Source organism: Procambarus clarkii, chromosome 43, assembly GCF_040958095.1.
Source record: "Procambarus clarkii isolate CNS0578487 chromosome 43, FALCON_Pclarkii_2.0, whole genome shotgun sequence".
NCBI lineage: Eukaryota > Metazoa > Arthropoda > Malacostraca > Decapoda > Cambaridae > Procambarus > Procambarus clarkii.
In genome coordinates, this window is record NC_091192.1 from 966,989 (window position 1) to 987,641 (window position 20,653).

At 41.2% G+C, this 20,653-nt stretch overlaps 1 long non-coding RNA gene and 3 other non-coding genes across 4 annotated transcripts in view; 3 read left to right on the forward strand and 1 right to left on the reverse strand.

Moving 5' to 3' along the window:
* The window catches only part of LOC138349969 (uncharacterized), a 91,138-nt gene extending 70,846 nt beyond the window's left edge, over positions 1 to 20,292 (forward strand). Inside the window, exon 3 of the long non-coding RNA XR_011221941.1 lies at positions 20,035 to 20,292. This is a non-coding gene — a long non-coding RNA (uncharacterized lncRNA). The remainder of the gene's footprint in view (positions 1 to 20,034) is intronic.
* TRNAR-UCU (transfer RNA arginine (anticodon UCU)) lies at positions 2,388 to 2,460 on the reverse strand. Its single transcript has one exon. It is a non-coding gene; the product is annotated as a tRNA-Arg (tRNA).
* TRNAK-CUU (transfer RNA lysine (anticodon CUU)) lies at positions 14,520 to 14,592 on the forward strand. Its single transcript has one exon. It is a non-coding gene; the product is annotated as a tRNA-Lys (tRNA).
* Positions 16,745 to 16,817, forward strand: TRNAR-UCU (transfer RNA arginine (anticodon UCU)). Its single transcript has one exon. It is a non-coding gene; the product is annotated as a tRNA-Arg (tRNA).
* Positions 20,293 to 20,653: the final 361 nt, after the last annotated feature.

Sequence of the window (20,653 nt, forward strand, 5' to 3'; positions counted from 1 at the left end):
TGCCTGCACAGCCACATCAGGAGGAAAACAACAGTGAAGGAACAGGTAATGAAACTGAGGATAGGGACAGAAAGATTCACAACAAACGACAAGGAAGTGTGCGAGGAACTCTAATAAGAAATTCCTGGAAGTCTTCACACCAAAGCAAGGAGAAGTTCCAAAGGTAAGGGAAGGAACATCAACCCAGACACCACTAGAGGAGTTTGAGATTACCAGTGGGGAGGTGAGGAAGCATCTGCTAGATTTGGATGTGACAAAGGCTATAGGCCCGGATGGAATCTCACCATGGATCCTTAAGGAAGGAGCAGAAGCACTGTGCCTGCCACTCTCCATGGTGTACAAGAAGTCACTGGTAACAGGTGAACTGCCAAAAATTTGGAAGACGGCCAATGTAGTCCCAATATACAAGAAGGGTGATAGGCAAGGAGGACACTGAACTACAGGCTAGTGTCCCTAACTTGCATTCCATGCAAGATGATGGAAAAGATTGTGCGAAAAAGCTAGTGGAACATCTGGAGCAAAGGAACTTTGTAACACAACATCAGCATGTGCTTCAGAGATGGCAAATCACTGCCTAACAGGATTAATTGAATTTTATGACCAGGCAACAAAAATCAAACAAGAGAGAGAGAGGGCTTGGGCAGACTGCATATTTCTGGACTGCCAGACTGCTTTTGACACAGTACCACATAAGAGACTAGTGCACAAACTGGAGATGCAGGCAGGAGTGAAAGGGAAGGTACTCCACTGAATAAGAGAGTACTTAAGCAACAGAGAATAGAGAGAGATACCAGAGGGCCAGAAATGGGTACCTCAGCGTGAGGAGAGGAAGCAGAGAGGCAGTTGGAAAATGACAGCAAATAAAACCAAGAGCCAACCCAAACTGCTATACAGCCACATCAAGAGGAAAACAACAGTGAAAGAACAGCTGATGAACCTGAAGAATGGAGAGGATGGGTACACAGACAATCACAAAGAAGTGTGTGAAGAACTCCACAAGAGATTCCAGGAGGTTGATTCAGTTGATTCTGTAGTTTCGCCCTTGTGCTTAGCTGCCTTGCTTCCTTACATGTCTGATTGAACTACAAATTTCCCTTTTTGCTTTTCGTTTTTTTCTTTCTGGACCGGGATAAACCTGTTTCCTGCCTCCCGACACTTCTGGGTGAAGTAGTCCATCATGCATTGTACAGACTTTCCTCTGAGCTCTGTCTCCTATGATATTCATATTAGATATTTTCTAATCTCATCATAGTTTCCTCTTAGCTATTCCAGTCTTTTACTTTTCGGTCCTTTCCTTGGAGGGGTTAATCCTTCTTCCATCTGATACTCAAATGTTAGGACATCTGGTCACTCATTTCTATAGAGGGTTTTGATTTGATATACCTTATATCTGACTCGTTCAGGGTGAATATCAAATGTGTGTCTGTAACTACCTAAGTGTAGTTATAGGATGAGAGCTACGCTCGTGGTGTCCCGTCTTCCCAGCACTCTTTGTCATATAACGCTTTGAAACTACTGACGGTCTTGGCCTCCACCACCTTCTCACCTAACTTGTTCCAACCGTCTACCACTCTGTTTACAAAAGTGAATTTTCTTATTTCTTCGGCATCTGTGTTTAGCTAGTTTATATCTATGACCTCTTGTTCTTAAAGTTCCAGGTCTCAGGAAATCTTCCCTATCAATTTTCTCGATTCCTGTTACTATTTTGTTCGTAGTGATCATATCACCTCTTTTTCTTCTGTCTTCTAGTTTTTGCATATATAATGCCTCTAACCTCTCCTCGTAGCTCTTGCCCTTCAATTCTGGGAGCCACTTAGTAGCATGTCTTTGCACCATTTTCAGTTTGTTTATATGCTTCTTAAGATATGGGCACCACACAACCGCTGCATATTCCAACTTTGGTCTAACAAAGGTCGCGAACAATTTCTTTAGTATTTCTCCATCCATGTATTTAAAGGCAATTCTAAAGTTAGAAAGCGTAGCATATACTTCTCGCACAATGTTCTTTATGTGGTCCTCAGGTGATAGTTTTCTATCTAGAACCACCCCTAGATCTCTCTCTTTATCAGAATTCTTTAACGATTTCTCACATAATTTATAGGTTGTGTTCTCCTATTCCACATTCCATAACATAGGCATCTAAGTTTCTTATCTTCCCTATTATCTTAGTATCATCAGCAAACACGTTCAGATCGAAAGTCATACTGAATGTCTGATATAATATCGTTTCTCTCCAGGTGTTCTACCCACTTAGTTTTAATGTGTGTGCTCATCTATTTGTGCTTGCCGGGAGTTGAGCTCTGGCTCTTTAGTCCTGCCTCTCAATTGTCAATCAACTGGTGATAACATGTACACGTTTACAACTGTAAAGCCTATATAATAACATACATCCCCAGCGGGATTCGAACCCGCGGCCTCTGGATTAGAAGTCCAGCGCGCTATCCACTGCGCCATGGGGACTAGTGGGGACTGTACTCACCTATTTGTGTCTGCAGGATCGAGCATTGACTCTTGGATCCCGCCTTTCGAGCATCGGTTGTTTACAGCAATGACTCCGGTCCTATTTTCCTATCATACCTAGTTTTAAAATTATGAATAGTATTTGCTTCCACAACCTGCTCCTTAAGTGCATTCCATTTTTCCACTACTCTCACGCTAAAAGAAAACTTCCTAACTTCTGTGACTCGTTCTGTTAGTATTCCGTGTGAACATTTCGTCTATGTCCACTCTGTCAATCCCCCTGAGTATTTTATACGTTCTATCATGTCTCCCCTCTCCCTTCTTTTTTCTAGTGTCGTAAGGCACAGTTCCTTCAGGCGCTCCTCATACCCCATCCCTCGTAACTCTGGGACGAGTCTCGTTGCAAACCTCTGAACCTTTTGCAGTTTCCTTATGTGTTTCTTCAGATGGGGACTCCATGATGAGGCGGCATACTCTAAGACTGGCCTCACGTAGGCAGTGTAAAGCGCCCTAAATACCTCCTTACTTAGGTTTCTGAATGATCTAACTTTTGCCAGTGTAGAAGTACGCTGCTGTCGTTATCCTATTTATGTGTGCTTCAGGAGATAGATTAGGTATTACGTCCACACCCAGGTCCACATTGGTATGTTATCCAGTGTTACATCCAGTGTTGTCAACTGTTTCATTACCTCCTCTGCGGTCACCTTTATATATGATAGTCTTTCATCTTGGGTAGTCTCGTATAACAATGGGAGCTGCTCAGGCTCGGTTGTCAACACTCCATAGAAACTGGCATTCAGTGCCTCGCAGATTTCCTTGTCACTTTCAGTATATGCCTCCTCTGTTGTCTTTAGTCTTGACACTTGGTCCTTCACCGACATTTTTCTTCTTATATGGCTGTGTATTAATTTGGGTGTCTTTTTCGCTTTGATCGCAATATCGTTCTCATAGTTCCTTTCCGATGTTCGTCTTATGTTAATGTAAGCGTTCCTAGCTCTGATTGATTTGATTGTTGCCGCCGAAGACGGCTAGTTTATTGTGCACCCCATACGCATCCTGTGAGCGGTAGTGCAAAAGCATTACAGAGGGCACAAAAGGTCTTTATCAGACCTCATCTTAGATTATTACATAAACAATTTCATCTATCCTTCACACCTTATAGTTACAATATCAGGTAGTTACAGAGAAAGTGCTATTACAAGAGCTATATATTTACAGTAAGTCATCATACATTAATGGTAGGTCTTATCGCTAATACATAATAGTTTGGCCAATGGAGATATTACAGAGTCATAGGGGAGCTTCTGTTTATTATTAGTCCTCACAATACACTACTTGTTTCTGAATCTCATATGTCGTTCATCTACTGGAAGCGAAATATGGATACAGTGCAAGGATTTCAGGTAGTTTATCCCTGGTAATAAGATAAGTTGCCATATCATACAGAGTGAGATTAGATTTATCTCTAAAAGGCTCAATTTTACTACAATCCAAGATATAGTGTTCGAGTGTGTGTCCCTGTCTTTGTCCACACACTTTACACTTTACTTCATCTAGATCCCTATACAAGCCGAACTGCCAGAGATACTTGTAGCCAAGTCTTATACGAGCTGTGACAACATCTGTTAGTCTACTGACTTTGTTACTTGCCCCATACACATGTTTTACTTCACACATTTCATTGTGATGAACAATGGACCTGCTAGTTCCAGTTTGCACTGTTCTACTTTCTTCAAATCCATCCAGGAGTTCTCGTCTAATGACACTTTTAAGGGACCTATTTGATAACTCAAGATTCCGTTCAATACTGTCTTTATTTACTGCAGCCTTAGCAAGGGCGTCAACTTTGTCAAGTTCCTGCATGCCAATGTGAGAAGGAATCCACAACATTTTTATATTTACCTCTTGTTAAGTATTCTTATATATCTACGTCTAGCTTCCAAGACAAGCACGTTATTACTTGATTGCAAACTGTTTATTGCTCGTAGTGAGGAAAGGGAGTCAGAAATAATTAAGCTCTCTACTTCAGTGTTGTCAATAATTTCGAGTGCTACCAGTATCGCTACCAACTCGGCTTGCATTGTGGACGCCCAGTTACTAATTCGGATATTTCTTTGAATTGTGCTGCCATCGGGCTGATGAGCAATAACAGCACTTCCTGCCCTCCCTGTAGCTGTATTGAGTGATCCGTCAGTGTATATGGTCTGTGCTATGTTGTTTTCAGCTTGTATATTGTGAATGTGTTCTATGGTGCTTAATTTAGCAGCAAGCTGAGCATGAGGGTTGTTTGTGATTAGTTTCTTGGTGGGGTATGCAGGGGTCAGGATGTCAAAAGGTACTATCTGCCAGGGTGGAAGGAAGTGCTGTACTCTTTCATCTGTATATACATCGTGCAGTCCCATCATTTTAATATGAGTGGCTGTTCTTTGAATCCATTTAGACTCGCTGGTTCCATTTCGTATGTGTTCTAACAGTGCAACTGACACAATGTTGCTTTTGTTATCACGCTGAAGCTTTGGTCCCATCATAAGATTAATTTCAAATATTCTATCTCTAATGCTAAGTATATTTAATTCTTTCCGCATGTTGAGAACTTTGGTAGTTATAGGACAGCCAAGTATAATTCTGAGTGCTTCATTTTGCATTTTTTCCAGTCTATCAATACTTTTGCCATTTTGCAGGACCAAAGCTGGTGCATGATAGTCTATCAGAGACCTTATATACGCTAAATACATCATTCTTGCTATTCTAATATTAACACCATATTTCGGGCTGTACCCCACTACAGTTCTGAGAGCCTTGAGTCTGTCTCTACATTGTTGATGTAACTTATTGACTGCAGCTGAGGAACAAGGGACAGAGACACCAAGGTATTTGAAACAAGAGACATAGTCTATTGGTATGTTGTCTAAAGTTTTCGTGGTCCACTTTTGCGGTTGCCAATTTGTCTGTTAAATACCTTAGTTTTAGCAGCGTTGATTACAAGACCAAGGCTCTCACAAGCTGTATGTATACAATTTAAGACTGTTTGCATTTCGCGGTGGGTTTTAGTATGCACAAGGATGTCATCTGCATAGCTGATAGTGATGTTTGCCGGACTAGTTGGGATTGATTTTAGTAAAGCATTAATTAGAACATTAAACAAGGTAGGACTAAGTACTCCTCCTTGTGGGGTGCCTAGTTGCATTACTTTAGTTTCACTCTTGTAGCCTTGGAACAGTGCAGAGGACTTCCGGTTGGTAAGATAGCCTCCTATCCATTGTAATAAATGTCCCCCTATATCCATTCTCGCTAATTCATACATAATCACTTCCCTATTAGCAATATCAAAGGCATTTTTTAAATCAAGAAATGTTGTGTACTTGTGCCTTTTATCTCCATGAACAGTAAGAAAGGTTGTGATACAGTTGGTACACTTTTACCATGTGTGAAACCATTGATATCAGGTGACATGTGTTCTTTAACTCTATACAATAATCTATTAAGCACCATTCTCTCAAAGGTTTTGCACATGCAACTGGTCAGTAAGATGGGACGGAAAGCATCAGGTTGGCCAGGCTTTGGTACAGGTACCGTAAGACTGGTGGTCCATGATACAGGCAACTGCCCAGTGACATAGCTAGCATTAAACAATTCTAATAATGGGTTACCGGGTACACGATGTAGGAGTCTTAGAATATCATAGGTGATACCGTCCTCACCAGGAGCAGTGCTACTGCCCCTGGAGAGGGCTGCATCCCATTCATAATCTGTATATGGAACATCACATTCATCATGTTGCTTGCTCAACATGAAATTTATGAGAGAATTTCTGTATGTGGACCTCTCCCGCAGTTTCTCCCTAGTGGAGAATTTAAATTGGGTGTTGCGTGTGCTGGTGAGGGTGTTGCGTGTTAGGGTGGTGCGTGTGAGGGTGTTGCGTGTGCTAGTGAGGGTGTTGCGTGTGCTAGTGAGGGTGTTGCGTGTGCTGGTGATTGTGTTGCGTGTGCGTGTGAGGGTGTTGCGTGTGCTGGTGAGGGTGTTGCGTGTGCGTGTTAGGGTGGTGCGTGTGAGGGTGTTGCGTGTGCTAGTGAGGGTGTTGCGTGTGCTAGTGAGGGTGTTGCGTGTGCTGGTGATTGTGTTGCGTGTGCGTGTGAGGGTGTTGCGTGTGCTGGTGAGGGTGTTACGTGTGCTGGTGAGGGTGTTGCGTGTGCTGGTGAGGGTGTTACGTGTGCTGGTGAGGGTGTTGCGTGTGCTAGTGAGGGTGTTGCGTGTGCTAGTGAGGGTGTTGCGTGTGCGTGTGAGGGTGTTGCGTGTGCTGGTGAGGGTGTTGCGTGTGCTGGTGAGGGTGTTGCGTGTGCTGGTGAGGGTGTTGCGTGTGCTGGTGAGGGTGTTGCGTGTGCTAGTGAGGGTGTTGCGTGTGCTAGTGAGGGTGTTGCGTGTGCGTGTGAGGGTGTTGCGTGTGCTGGTGAGGGTGTTGCGTGTGCTGGTGAGGGTGTTGCGTGTGCTGGTAAGGGTGTTGCGTGTGCTGGTAAGGGTGTTGCGTGTGCGTGTGAGGGTGTTGCGTGTGAGGGTGTTGCGTGTGCGTGTGAGGGTGTTGCGTGTGCGTGTGAGGGTGTTGCGTGTGCTGGTGAGGGTGTTGCGTGTGCGTGTGAGGGTGTTGCGTGTGCGTGTGAGGGTGTTGCGTGTGCGTGTGAGGGTGTTGCGTGTGCGTGTGAGGGTGTTGCGTGTGCTGGTGAGGGTGTTGCGTGTGCTGGTGAGGGTGTTGCGTGTGCTGGTGAGGGTGTTGCGTGTGCTGGTGAGGGTGTTGCGTGTGCTGGTGAGGGTGTTGCGTGTGCTCGTGAGGGTGTTGCGTGTGCTCGTGAGGGTGTTGCGTGTGCTGGTGAGGGTGTTGCGTGTGCTGGTGAGGGTGTTGCGTGTGCGTGTGAGGGTGTTGCGTGTGCGTGTGAGGGTGTTGCGTGTGCTGGTGAGGGTGTTGCGTGTGCTGGTGAGGGTGTTGCGTGTGCGTGTGAGGGTGTTGCGTGTGCTGGTGAGGGTGTTGCGTGTGCTGGTGAGGGTGTTGCGTGTGCTGGTGAGGGTGTTGCGTGTGCTGGTAAGGGTGTTGCGTGTGCGTGTGAGGGTGTTGCGTGTGCTGGTGAGGGTGTTGCGTGTGCTGGTGAGGGTGTTGCGTGTGAGGGTGTTGCGTGTGCGTGTGAGGGTGTTGCGTGTGCTGGTGAGGGTGTTGCGTGTGCTGGTGAGGGTGTTGCGTGTGCTGGTGAGGGTGTTGCGTGTGCGTGTGAGGGTGTTGCGTGTGCTGGTGTTGCGTGTGCTAGTGAGGGTGTTGCGTGTGCTGGTGAGGGTGTTGCGTGTGAGGGTGTTGCGTGTGCTAGTGAGGGTGTTGCGTGTGCTGGTGAGGGTGTTGCGTGTGCTGGTGTTGCGTGTGCTAGTGAGGGTGTTGCGTGTGCTGGTGAGGGTGTTGCGTGTGCTGGTGAGGGTGTTGTGTGTGAGGGTGTTGCGTGTGCTAGTGAGGGTGTTGCGTGTGCTGGTGAGGGTGTTGCGCGTGCTGGTGAGGGTGTTGCGTGTGCTGGTGTTGCGTGTGCTAGTGAGGGTGTTGCGTGTGCTGGTGAGGGTGTTGCGTGTGCTGGTGAGGGTGTTGCGTGTGAGGGTGTTGCGTGTGCTAGTGAGGGTGTTGCGTGTGCTGGTGAGGGTGTTGCGTGTGCTGGTGAGGGTGTTGCGTGTGCTGGTGTTGCGTGTGCTAGTGAGGGTGTTGCGTGTGCTGGTGAGGGTGTTGCGTGTGCTGTTGAGGGTGTTGCGTGTGCTGGTGAGGGTGTTGCGTGTGCTGGTGAGGGTGTTGCGTGTGCTGGTGAGGGTGTTGCGTGTGTTGGTGAGGGTGTTGCGTGTGAGGGTGTTGCGTGTGCGTGTGAGGGTGTTGCGTGTGTTGGTGAGGGAGACATGACAAGCACCACGAGGAGATCAAGGTTAGGTGTGCAGTGTTGCAGTAGTTGTTCGGGTTTGCAAGTTGTGTATATAACTTGGCTGTCATGCACATTGCCTGACGCCTATCACGGTTATCCTGGTTATTAATACGTAGCGCTGCACATGTGTGGCATGATGCACTGTCTTACACCAGAGTTGTGTTTGTAAGGTAACTACCCGCCAGGATTACCTTGCAGGGAACGAGTAAATATATAATTATTTCTTGGTGTTAGGTGGACTAACTTTAATAAGAACTACGACACAGCTTGTTATGGTAACATGTGTTGGACGTGAGGTTTAATACAACTAATCTATCCCAGCTGATGGAGTACAGTGATCCAGTTTATTCTGAAGCTGTTACTGGGCTCCTTGAAGCCTAAACACGCCCACATCTCCCTATATATTGATATTTTATTGTCAACATTGAATAAACTAGCACTAAACTTCTGGCTGAAGACAAGAAAGTAAACGTGACTTTAGCGTGATAGAAGAATAATCTGTTCCACTAAACACATTTTATTCCTAGAGCACAAATCTTAATTTAATTAACTTATTTACATTTACAAGACAATATGTTTGTGTATACTTAATTTACCACAACATTCAAAATCCCCATAAAATAAACGATAAAGATCCTTTATTTTTTCTACTACTTTTACCAGCTGAGTTTTAAATAATAAATTCTTTCATGGCTTCTACCCTCAGATGGGTTAAAATTACTAATAGTTTTCTAAATAATATAAGTATGTGTACTAGGTGAAGGGCGGCGTATATATAGAAAAAAAATAGATCAAACTTATAATTCCATCTGATGAACACTTTGTGGAGCTGCACAAGCTGGCGAACTTCGAAACGGGTAAATTACCTCAAATGGGATAAAAACTTCAGTTTAGTTAACGAAGGCTACAAAAATATATATACTTTTTTTTAAGATTTTTATACTTTTTATATCGAGCAAATGTTAAGAATTTTATAAAACGACAGTAGCATTTTATCCATTCAAACCTCTTGAAAGTGGACGGTACTGTCGTGTTAAGGCCAACAGATCTGGGGTAATACCCAAGAGTAATAACTAGTCACCAAAAATGCAGTTAGCCATTAAAGTATTTTCAGGACTGTATGATCAGCATGTCCACTAAATACTACTGAACATACTTAGCATACTTTAAGTATGTCGGTACTTTGATAGAAACTATATGAAATCTTATATTTTATAGTTGTTTTGTAAGTACGTACAAAGTACTTACTTACAAAGTACTTTTTGTAAGTTTATGGGAGAATGAGAGTTCAGCAGGCTGTGACTTTACTCACAAAGTACTTAAAATTGTATTGTACCGTTTCTTAGCCAGATACAGATATGATTATGACTAGATGAAATAGTTGGAGAGTATGGAGTCGGTTGTGCATATTATCTATAACCGGGTGCAAGTGAGACATCCTCACCACAACCTCAATTCTCTCACCTCCAAGTCTCACCATCCTAGCATAAATAAGAAGGGAGAAACAAAAATTGAATTGTGTCAACAACTTTCCAAAATGCTCAAAAATGATTATCAAACACAAGTGTCAACTGAAATCATGTCTATGACTCTCAGTTATCACAATAGCATATAATTAAAAAATATATAATTAGTATTATTAAAAAAATTAATTTTTTCAATTGTATTTCTCTTATTTGTTTATCGGACAATTTGCATGAAACTTGTACACCTGACTGCACGTAAGCCTATCTGTAAGGGCGCCAAGAGGGCCAGGAAATTGGTTGATGTCAACCTCAGCCACAGATGGCAGCACATTAGACTTTATTTTTTACTTATTTTTTTCAAGTAACATAATCTTCGATAAGTCTTTCATTGTATACTCAATTTACATGAAACTACTACACCTTATATGTAAAGTTTATGTCTCTAAAATCTGGGGTTAGCGTTTTTTCCTAAGTTCATTTATTGATTTTATAATAGCAATAAACATGATATATTTGCATAATTTTTTTGGAGGGAGGGGGGGGGGGACTGACTATTTGTATTAGGAAAACTTAAGATGTTTTGGAAAATCCTCACTACAGATCCTTTATTATATGCTCTAATGTGTCCGAAAAGTGTCATAGAAATGATTTCATTTGAAACTTGTGGTTGTTATAAGGATTTGAAAATGTGTAAAATTCGTTGAAAAAAAAAGGTTTCCCTTTCTATTTAGGCTGCAGTACTGAAACTTGGAACAATTGCAGCCCTTTTCATATACAACTGGTCAAAAAATATTGGTTGACATTGAACAACTTTTAATAACTATTCTAATGCCCCCTTTTAAACAAAACAAGGGAAGATCTCTGATGTTAAACGCCTAGGCTTGCTTGGGGGTACAGGTACTGACTCATTTAACAAGTAAACCAGACTCGTGGAGGACCAAATGGCTAAGACAGACACATGTAATATTGGAAAATTAAAAAACCAACATTAATACTAAAAACAAAGTTTATTGAAACTAAGCTATAAAATGTAAATAATAAGAACCACTCCCTAAAACTTGATACTTCCTAAACTGAAAGGTTTCCTAACAGAGGCAGACATGAACTATTTATCTGTACAAAACTCTCAATAGCACTTTATCATAATGTAAGAAACCAGCTGCTGGTGTTCTGATCTTCTTGGGGTTTTAGATGTTGACCCAAGCTAGCTCCACGTCACACTGACTTTAGCCTCATCTACTCAAGACTGAGGCTGTACTAGTATCACTCCGCAAAGTTATTAAATTACTAAACATGGTTAATTGAACAAACTAATCTTATTTATTGAACAACGCAGGATGGTTGAATTCTTATTTAAACTGGTGGTAATTCTATTAAGCATCTTGGAAAAAACTATCTCCAATTACAATATTGGCTAGTGAACTTTATTTAATTAAAATGAATTCACAATACAAGAGGCCGTAGTCAATGATGGAGTCAGTCTGTCTCCTGTGGATTCCTTCCCATATTGGTCTCCGAATGCATGATAGAACTGATAAGTTGGCCAAGACTTGCACGTAAAGAGGGAATTGATTGCCAACTTGGACTGTCTTTGAGCAGCCTGAGGGCAGCAATATTCCGGGAACATCAACTAAATTTCGGAGACTTAAGGCAAAGTGAAATTCACATCAGTTCCTCCATCTATCATCATTCTATTATGCAGGAAGAACCGCACGTCTATGGGTCATCCAATAATGTTAGCAGACTTCTAGATGTTACCACTGCTAGGCTTAGGCTCGGCTACAAGTACCTCTGGCAGTTTGTAACATCTGATGATGTAGATTTGACTAAATGTAAACTCTGTCAGCAGAACTATTCGCATACTTTGCGTCATTATATAATGGAATGTGAAAAAATCGCGGAATTTAGATATAACACCATTAATGGTGTCCAAGAAATGTGTAAGTACTTCATTCATAATGATGTTCTGCCCGAAATCTTAGCGAACTATCCAAAATTTGCTTACTGTAGGTAATGCTGCACATGACTGTAAAGCTGCCGCCCAGTTGGGTGGGTGTGGAGCACATGACTGTAAAGCTGCCCCGCAGTTGGGTGGGTGTGGAGCACATGACTGTAAAGCTGCCGCCCAGTTGGGTGGGTGTGGAGCACATGACTGTAAAGCTGCCCCCCAGTTGGGTGGGTGTGGAGCACATGACTGTAAAGCTGCCCCCCAGTTGGGTGGGTGTGGAGCACATGACTGTAAAGCTGCCGCCCAGTTGGGTGGGTGTGGAGCACATGACTGTAAAGCTGCCTCCCAGTTGGGTGGGTGCGGAGCACATGACTGTAAAGCTGCCCCGCAGTTGGGTGGGTGTGGAGCACATGACTGTAAAGCTGCCGCCCAGTTGGGTGGGTGTGGAGCACATGACTGTAAAGCTGCCCCGCAGTTGGGTGGGTGTGGAGCACATGACTGTAAAGCTGCCGCCCAGTTGGGTGGGTGTGGAGCACATGACTGTAAAGCTGCCCCGCAGTTGGGTGGGTGTGGAGCACATGACTGTAAAGCTGCCGCCCAGTTGGGTGGGTGTGGAGCACATGACTGTAAAGCTGCCCCCCAGTTGGGTGGGTGTGGAGCACATGACTGTAAAGCTGCCGCCCAGTTGGGTGGGTGTGGAGCACATGACTGTAAAGCTGCCGCCCAGTTGGGTGGGTGTGGAGCACATGACTGTAAAGCTGCCGCCCAGTTGGGTGGGTGTGGAGCACATGACTGTAAAGCTGCCGCCCAGTTGGGTGGGTGTGCAGCAAGACTAGTAACTGTGTGACTCACCATAGATGTAAAGTGCCTTGTATAGTGACTGTTGTGAGCCTCTTGTTGAATCACATGTGATACTAAAGATTATCGATGTGTGTGTTTGTGTAGGTGATTAAATATGTATGTGTATGTATATATGCATATATGTATATATATATATGTACATGTATGTATGAGTATGTGTACATGTATATATAACATTGATAATTGTGTAACTAGCGTCAAAAATTATTTGCTTATCTAAACGAACTAGAGGGTTCAGTTCCTGAACCGATTATGTGCCTCTAATTCTTTACACCACCACCCACGGGATAGATATGGGGTGCATAATAAAGAACGAAATTGAATGCGTTGTGGTGTAGACAGAGGAGCAGCGACTAAAACAGAGGTGTATGTTAGAGGGAGACTTGCCGCACTGTAGGGCAGGTAGTGTTGTGTTTATGGCGTCAGCTGATCCATTGGTGCTGCGACGAGGCATGTTGTTGTCTGTGTTTAGCTGTTGATGGCGCCAGGTATAAATGTGGCGCGGGTCAGATGTGACCCAATTTGTTGGTCGACTGGAGATATTTAGCCAGTGCTTTGACTATTTGATATTTTTCCTGCAACGAGTGGTCACTTCCTTCAAGTATATGTTTGATGGTAAAGGGTATTTTCAGTTCTATAATTACTTGTTTGAAATTTACTCTGGCACTATGATGTCGGAAACAGTGAAGGAGATAGTGTTCAATTGTTTCAGTTGGTGTGCCCCAGCCCTAATCTGGTCATCGTTACATCAATTTCTCTGCACTTATATCTGACATGTTTCCAAATTTCTCATTTCTTTTTTATGGACCCATAGTACAAAAATGAGCATGATGTTTTCCATTTCATTACGAAATTTTGGGTGATGGTATCTTTGAAGGCTCCTTTACGTGCATCATGAGGATTGGATGACGGGTAATGTGAGGCGTGTTGTGCATTGATTTGCCAGTTGATCTACTAGTTCATTATGGAGTATACCACAATGCGCTGGGATCCATTGGATAGAGTTGTCATAACCGTTCAATCGATGGTCATGGAGACGTTGAAAGCATGGGGTAAACAAACTCTTTACAAGTTGTTGAAAAATACGTAATTGCTTGAATCGCACTGTTGGAGTCACTACAGATTGTATATATCCCAACTGGTAATGTAATTATTTGGAGAGCTTGGAATAAGGCATATAATTCAGCTGTGAAAATAGATAGTTGGTTTGGTAACCGCCATCCCTGCTTGAGATGGTATTTCGGTAGTGACCGAGAATGCGTTGTTCATGATGATGCGAGATCCATCTGTATAAATCACTGTGGTATTTGGGTAGCAATTTTTCATTGTTGAGGCAAAGACTGAGGCTATGGCTGGGTTTGGTGCAGACTTTGGAATGTTATCTTCGAGTTGTATTGATATATTAGGAGTTGTATAAATCCAAGGTTTAGGTAGCAGCCGACGCTAGGGGCTGAAAATGTTCTCCTCTATACGATCAACAGAGACCTGTGGCAGGTAATCCTGACGAGGGAGGCCAACCCAAGGTGTAAAAGATGATAGTGTAAGCTGATAGCGATGAACACGTTCCTCAGGGTTATGGCCGTACGTATATGTGTGCGTGCGTGTGTGTGTGTGTGTGTATTTTCTCTGTGTGCGCGCCACCACCGAGAGTTGATAACAAGTGATGTTAAGTCCAACCTTGAAATCAAGGCAACCTTACTTAACGCAGGAGTAGTTTACGCAGTTTCCAGATCAAGCGGATTCTAAGACATAGAAGTGTGTTAAGGAGATAAAAATAAATTATAAATGAACACGTCAGAAGGAAAAGTAGAAGCAAGAATATAACAATAGGTACGAAGGCGCTGAGTCAGTGCCCGGCTAGCTCAGTCGGTAGAGCACGAGACTCTTAATCTCGGGGTCGTGGGTTCGAGCCCCACGTTGGGCGTAGTATTTTTGTATCTTTATTTTGTTTCAATGAAACATTTGAATATGTGTGCGTCACTCGGGCAGTCAAGTTAAGTAGCACTGTATTTGGCAAAGTGCTGGACACCCTGCCCTACTGGTTATTAATTATAATATCTTTATCATCTGGTTTTCTTCAATTACATTTCATTGGCATAGGTTTTTCGATGCCAAATAACATCATATTATTTCATTAAATGACAAAATTAAAATATTAAAAGGCACAATTACATTTGTACACACATATGTGAGTGCACGTGCCTGCCTATCTATCTATCATCTATCTATCTGTGTATTCTGACTGCTGTGTGCACCAAACCCAAACTCTACGATGATTGAAGTTATAATTGTGTATTTAAGATATTCAATATACAGTATTGTGAATAAAATCAGAATGTAAATTTTGAGGTAAACATAAGACTAATTATTTAAAAAGATTTAAATATGTAAATACAACTTGCATGAAGCACCTGGCCATATATAATAATTCAGATCTGTTACATATGTTTTTTAGGTATCTATAATAAATGTTCAAGTTAAACTTAGGTAAAGTTATGTATTTGACTAGAGTGCAATATATAAGGTGTGTGTGTATATATATAATATGTGTTAAAATCAGGCAGACTGAGTTACAGTTGTCAAGGGGCGCGTGTTGTATGACAGCTGTGTCAAGAGCTTCCTGTCAGGAGAGCGTTGGGTACGGTGTAGTATGATGCTTTCTTGTATAGTAATATATATGTCAAATATGTTTCATGTATAGCTATGTCGAAATAAATTCTACAATAATTTTTGTTTATAGTATTACGCTATTTTTAAGTTAATATAACTAACTTATCACTTTTTTCCAAAGTAATTAATTTGTAGCTTTCCACTGTACTACTATGAATGTATTGTATGTATCCACAAGTTTTAATTATTTTTGTACAGATCCCTATGTATCATTTTCGTAAATAAAGCATGTCAAATATAACAAATAGTCACAATTATAAATACCCAAAATGGTTAACTAATTAGTATATAATTCAATATAATCTTAATAGAGTTGTTGTACATTAAACTACTAGCAACAATTTATCATGGTTAATAATTCTGAGCAATTTACACTGGAAAGTAATTACCAAATCAGAGGTTGTCGGGCATGCCACCGGTATACACCGAGTGCACCCACCCAGTTACTGGACAAACCCAACGGTTTTTAACCTTACAATAATCTGTTGCATTTGAGGAAATATAAATTTACTTCTCAGTGTATATATTAATTTAATAATTATTTATTTGTGCTCATTAGCAATACATATTTATTACACAAACTATGAATATTTGGCTCTGTAGATAAGGTAGTTAATTGTTCTCACATATAGCACTCATTTAAAATCAGTCTAAATGTATCGTCAAAATTAAATTTTTTTTATTTTATATTTAGTTATTTATCTATTGACACGAATATGCATTATGGTTTTTATAGATTTTGGTGTAATGGAATACATTTGTATTAGTACAGATGATAACTACAACTGAATTACTTTATATAAATTAAAGAAGTAAGGCACAGATGCAGTCTAGCAAAGCCACTATTATATGCATGGCGTTTCTTGCATGAAATATTTAATGATATATAGTTATAAAAGTGTGACACTGAAAGGGTATTGAGTCAAGTTTTAATGTTAAAAGTAATTAGAAATTTACTTATGATCGCTATGGTGTGAGAATCGTTGACATTTTGCCTTATTAAGTGCCTTAAGTAAAGATGCCGTAGATGAGTGAATGGGCCTTGTTATAAGTAATAAAGAAATACAAATACTGAGGCATTTCTTGAGTGAAATATGTTTTCAAATGCGAAAAACAAATGGTGAGAAGTGAGCAGTTACCAACAGTAGTTATTTAGAGATGAGCAACAACTCCGTAATGCTTCGTAAAGCACAGTTCTGCGCATGCTAGATCTTGACTGTTTCATACTTATTCACTGGCTGTGTTGAGAGCAGCTGGTTTTAAGTCCTGTTACCCGTTAAAGAGAGACATTGTACTGTTAAAACGACGACAATATATCATTATATACGCGCAAACGGACCAATGTAAAACCCGGCAGCTGCCAAACGGAAAATGCTGCCTGCGCCCGTTTTCCTTAACATATACTAGTCCCCATGGCGCAGTGGATAGCGCGCTGGACTTCTAATCCAGAGGCCGCGGGTTCGAATCCCGCTGGGGATGTATGTTATTATATAGCTTTACAGTTGTAAACGTGTATATGTTATAATAGGGTGTCTTTAAGGACGACATTTGGAAGTTTCTTGTCGAGGTACGAGAGTATTATTGCGGTGGCGGGATTTGAACGTTGCACTGGTGGCAGCCTCTTTAACAATTTATCTGTAGTAAATATTTTCCTTCACAATTCAACAAGCACACTTGTCCACTATATCTACTATATATGTCTCCATATGTGTACTCCATTTCATGTCTGTACTCAGCAATTCTCTTACCCCTACGACTCACAACTTTCAATGAGGAGATTCTTATTGGATATTTCACTATTTTTTGTATTTGGTGTCGCATTTTTTTTCAAGTTTGTAAAGGCTCTCTATTGATAGTTCAATTATTTTATTATGCACGCCATACCCCATCCTGTGAGTGGTAGTGGGAAATGTTACAGGGACATAGTGAGCTCAGGAGCTGAATCATAGCTTAGATTAGCTATGCAAGTTGCAACAGTGATGAGATAGTTCTGTTCACAGTTTATCAAACTTAACACAATCGTGATCTGATATAATGATATAGTTTTTCGTTTGTGTTAATTGTGCGCCCCATACCTAAGCTGTGGGTGAGTGGTGGCAGAATGGTTTCTCAGTCACGTAGTGGATTCAAGTACTGAATTCCAATGATCTTTAAGATAAGAAATTTACATTTGTAGTGTGCTAGATAGATAGAGGTCTATCAGTGGGATTATACAATTGAGTGAATGCTCTACCTACATTAGGCAAACATTCGCGTGTACATTTTTTTTTTAATTGAATACCTACACATTTCTATAACATTTGTCGTAGGGTTTTCTCAATTTTTGTTCACATTCTCATCAGAGATATGTTGACAGTGGGTATATGGCACAGTGTGGAACTGTCTTGTGCTGACATTTTGTTCCCTTTTATTTGTGAAGGGATACATTCTTATTATACAACTGCCCTAGACTATATGAACGGTCACACCTCGTAGCCCGGTAGTCACTCAGGGGCGTCTGCTCACTACCTCCCACTCTCAAATATTGCATGTATTATGAACATATTCTCAAGAACTCGTGAGTGTGTATAAGGTAATTACAAAGTTCCAATAACCCCTTACTGACAGACTTAAACAAAGGGTCAAATGACTGGACATTGAACGGTTTGACTTGAGAGATGATGACGTAGTGTCTGTTGAGAGTATATAGATGGCGTGTTCATCATGGGGAGGATCGTAACTTGAAGTTACCTGTCACAGGTAATCTGATCCTGACAAATACTGTGGCACACTGTCTGGCAGACGTTTTGTGGTGGCTTTATATATTGATAATCAGATCGAAATAGATCTTTGAGTGTTTGTGATTTCTCTCCTGTCAGACGTGAAAGTTTGTAACAATATAGTTATGACAACATTGATGGGGGTTCTTAGGCCTAGTTTAATTTCCTGCTTGTTACCAGCTAATTTGGCTGCTATGTATGTTTGATAATGATGAGTTATATCTGTAAGTGAGGATATACATCCAGTGAGACTGAACCCTTTATTTTGGGCAGCGAGTAGGTTATATTTTTTATTTATCTTATCAGGTTCTTGCATGTCTATCTTGATGTATTTATCAAGTGTTTGAAGAGTGAAACTTGAATTACCTAAAATTATATTTTCTAATTTGATGTGTACTGGTAGCTAATACGAGAAGTTCATTTAGTTTAAAATTCAGCAAATTGTTAAGCTAACACTGATACTCTGTGAGTAAGTAATACTTGTATAAAACCTTGAGGCTGTTGCAGTGCGACCTGTTGACGGTTGCTTTGAGCCGCCAGTGTGAACTAGTGAGGCCTTACACTACATATACATGTCACACTTATGACAAGTGCGATTGGTTTTAGATGAGAACAATTCTCAGAGGTAAAACAAGTAATATTTTCGCAATTTTCTTGGAGTTACTTAAGATGTGTAACTTCTCTGTTAATGTTGTGTTTTATAAAGTGTACTAAAAATGTAAATACATTATAAAACACTTTGATTAATGAATTTGGTAGAACATTTCCTCTCCTGTGGCAGTAAAATAGTTAAGTGTCTCATGACATGGAAATTCGTGCATCTTCGTTTTCTATACGCCAGCTATTGATTGACGGAGAAGTCACTCTAACGGGGCTTTTCTGCTGAGCTTAATTTCTCGTCTACTGTAGAAATTTCCACATTCATAAGCACACGCGGCCAATGGTGACGTTAATAGACAAAGGAGTAAATCAGAGATGTATAAAAAATACTAAAATGCAGATAATTTCCAGATAATTGACACACACACACACACACACACACACACACACACACACACACACACACACACACACACACACACACAGATCGCTGTACACTGCCTACGTGAGACCAGTTTCAGAGTATGTCGTTCCCTCGTGAAGTTCCATCTAAATGAAAAACAAGGTAACTCGAAATGATTTAGAAGTTTGCAACAAGGCTCTCTTTCCCCGTTTTTCTTTCTTTAATATGTAGAACCAAACTAAGGATATATGGTTAGGATGTCTTCCAGTATACCAGATTCAATGAAATTGTTACATAGTTGAATGTCTAATAGGCCAGGAAGTCAAAAACCTTTTATAATTTCACATTCAACAATATAGTGTTCTAGTGAATGCATTAAAGGTTTATCACAGAGTTTACAATCTGAATATTCTGGTAGTGGCTCAGCCTCACTAACCTGCCAGATGTGCCTATAGCCAAGGCGAAGTACCACAATGACTACATCACATTGTCTGGTCCGGCTACTGTGCTCACCGTACAGAAACTTGGTATTAAAGTATTGTTAGGAGAAAAGAAGGCGACAGGTACGTAGAAGAAAAGAATGGAAGGAGAGAGGAAAAAGAATCTTTAAAATATTTTTGATAAGATATGATGTTTATTTTTTTAGCTGCATGTCATGAATCCATCTGTGTTCTGTGTGGCAGTGAACAATAGAAAGTATGATTTATGAATTTGTAAATTAAAACGTGTATACTTAAGTAGATTGTAACATGAAATAGATATGTTTTATTCTACAGTTTAGAATAGTTGTCTTGTGTAGGATATTGTGGCATGTGTGGCAACGAATACGGCCAATATCCTTACTGGAATAAGTGCTAATTGAATTATTCCAGTTATGGAAAATTGTATATTAATTTCGTCAATAAAGATGTTAATAATAACGAGGCTCTTCCAGAGATGCGAGAAATTGGGTGTGAAGAAAGCGTGACAGGTTGCCGTAATGTCGCAGGAAGAGTGGACAGGGAGAGAGCCATAATATACTTCGAGGGATTGACAGCAGAGAAAGTGGAACGTTCTCTGGAACAAGTGGAACAAGATTTATATACAAAATATGACAGGTTTTTTTATTGTCTGGACATTAAAGTTTAATGTTTTACATTATGGACTATCATAAACCAGACATGATGGGCAGATCGAAGCTTTTAAAATACTTAACAATATGGTGGCTGATGTTGCGGACAAGTTCTTCAAAAGGTCAGACGTAACATAAACAAGGAGCAATGGCTTCAAGGACAACAAGCCACAATGTAAGTCTGAAAACAGGAGATGCTTTTTCACCCACAGGGTTTTAAACCTGGGGAACCGCCTACCCGCCGACGCCGTAAATGCCAAAACTGTTGAATTTAAAATCCAGCTAGAAAAGTCATCAGGACAAATAAGGGAACTTTTGACAAGCCGCCGGCTTCCTGTCTTTTTCAAGGCCACTAGAATGTTAGTGGCCCTCAGGTAAATTATAGTAAGATAAAACAATGAAAAAATCATAATTACGAATCCACTTAATATGATAATGCAAG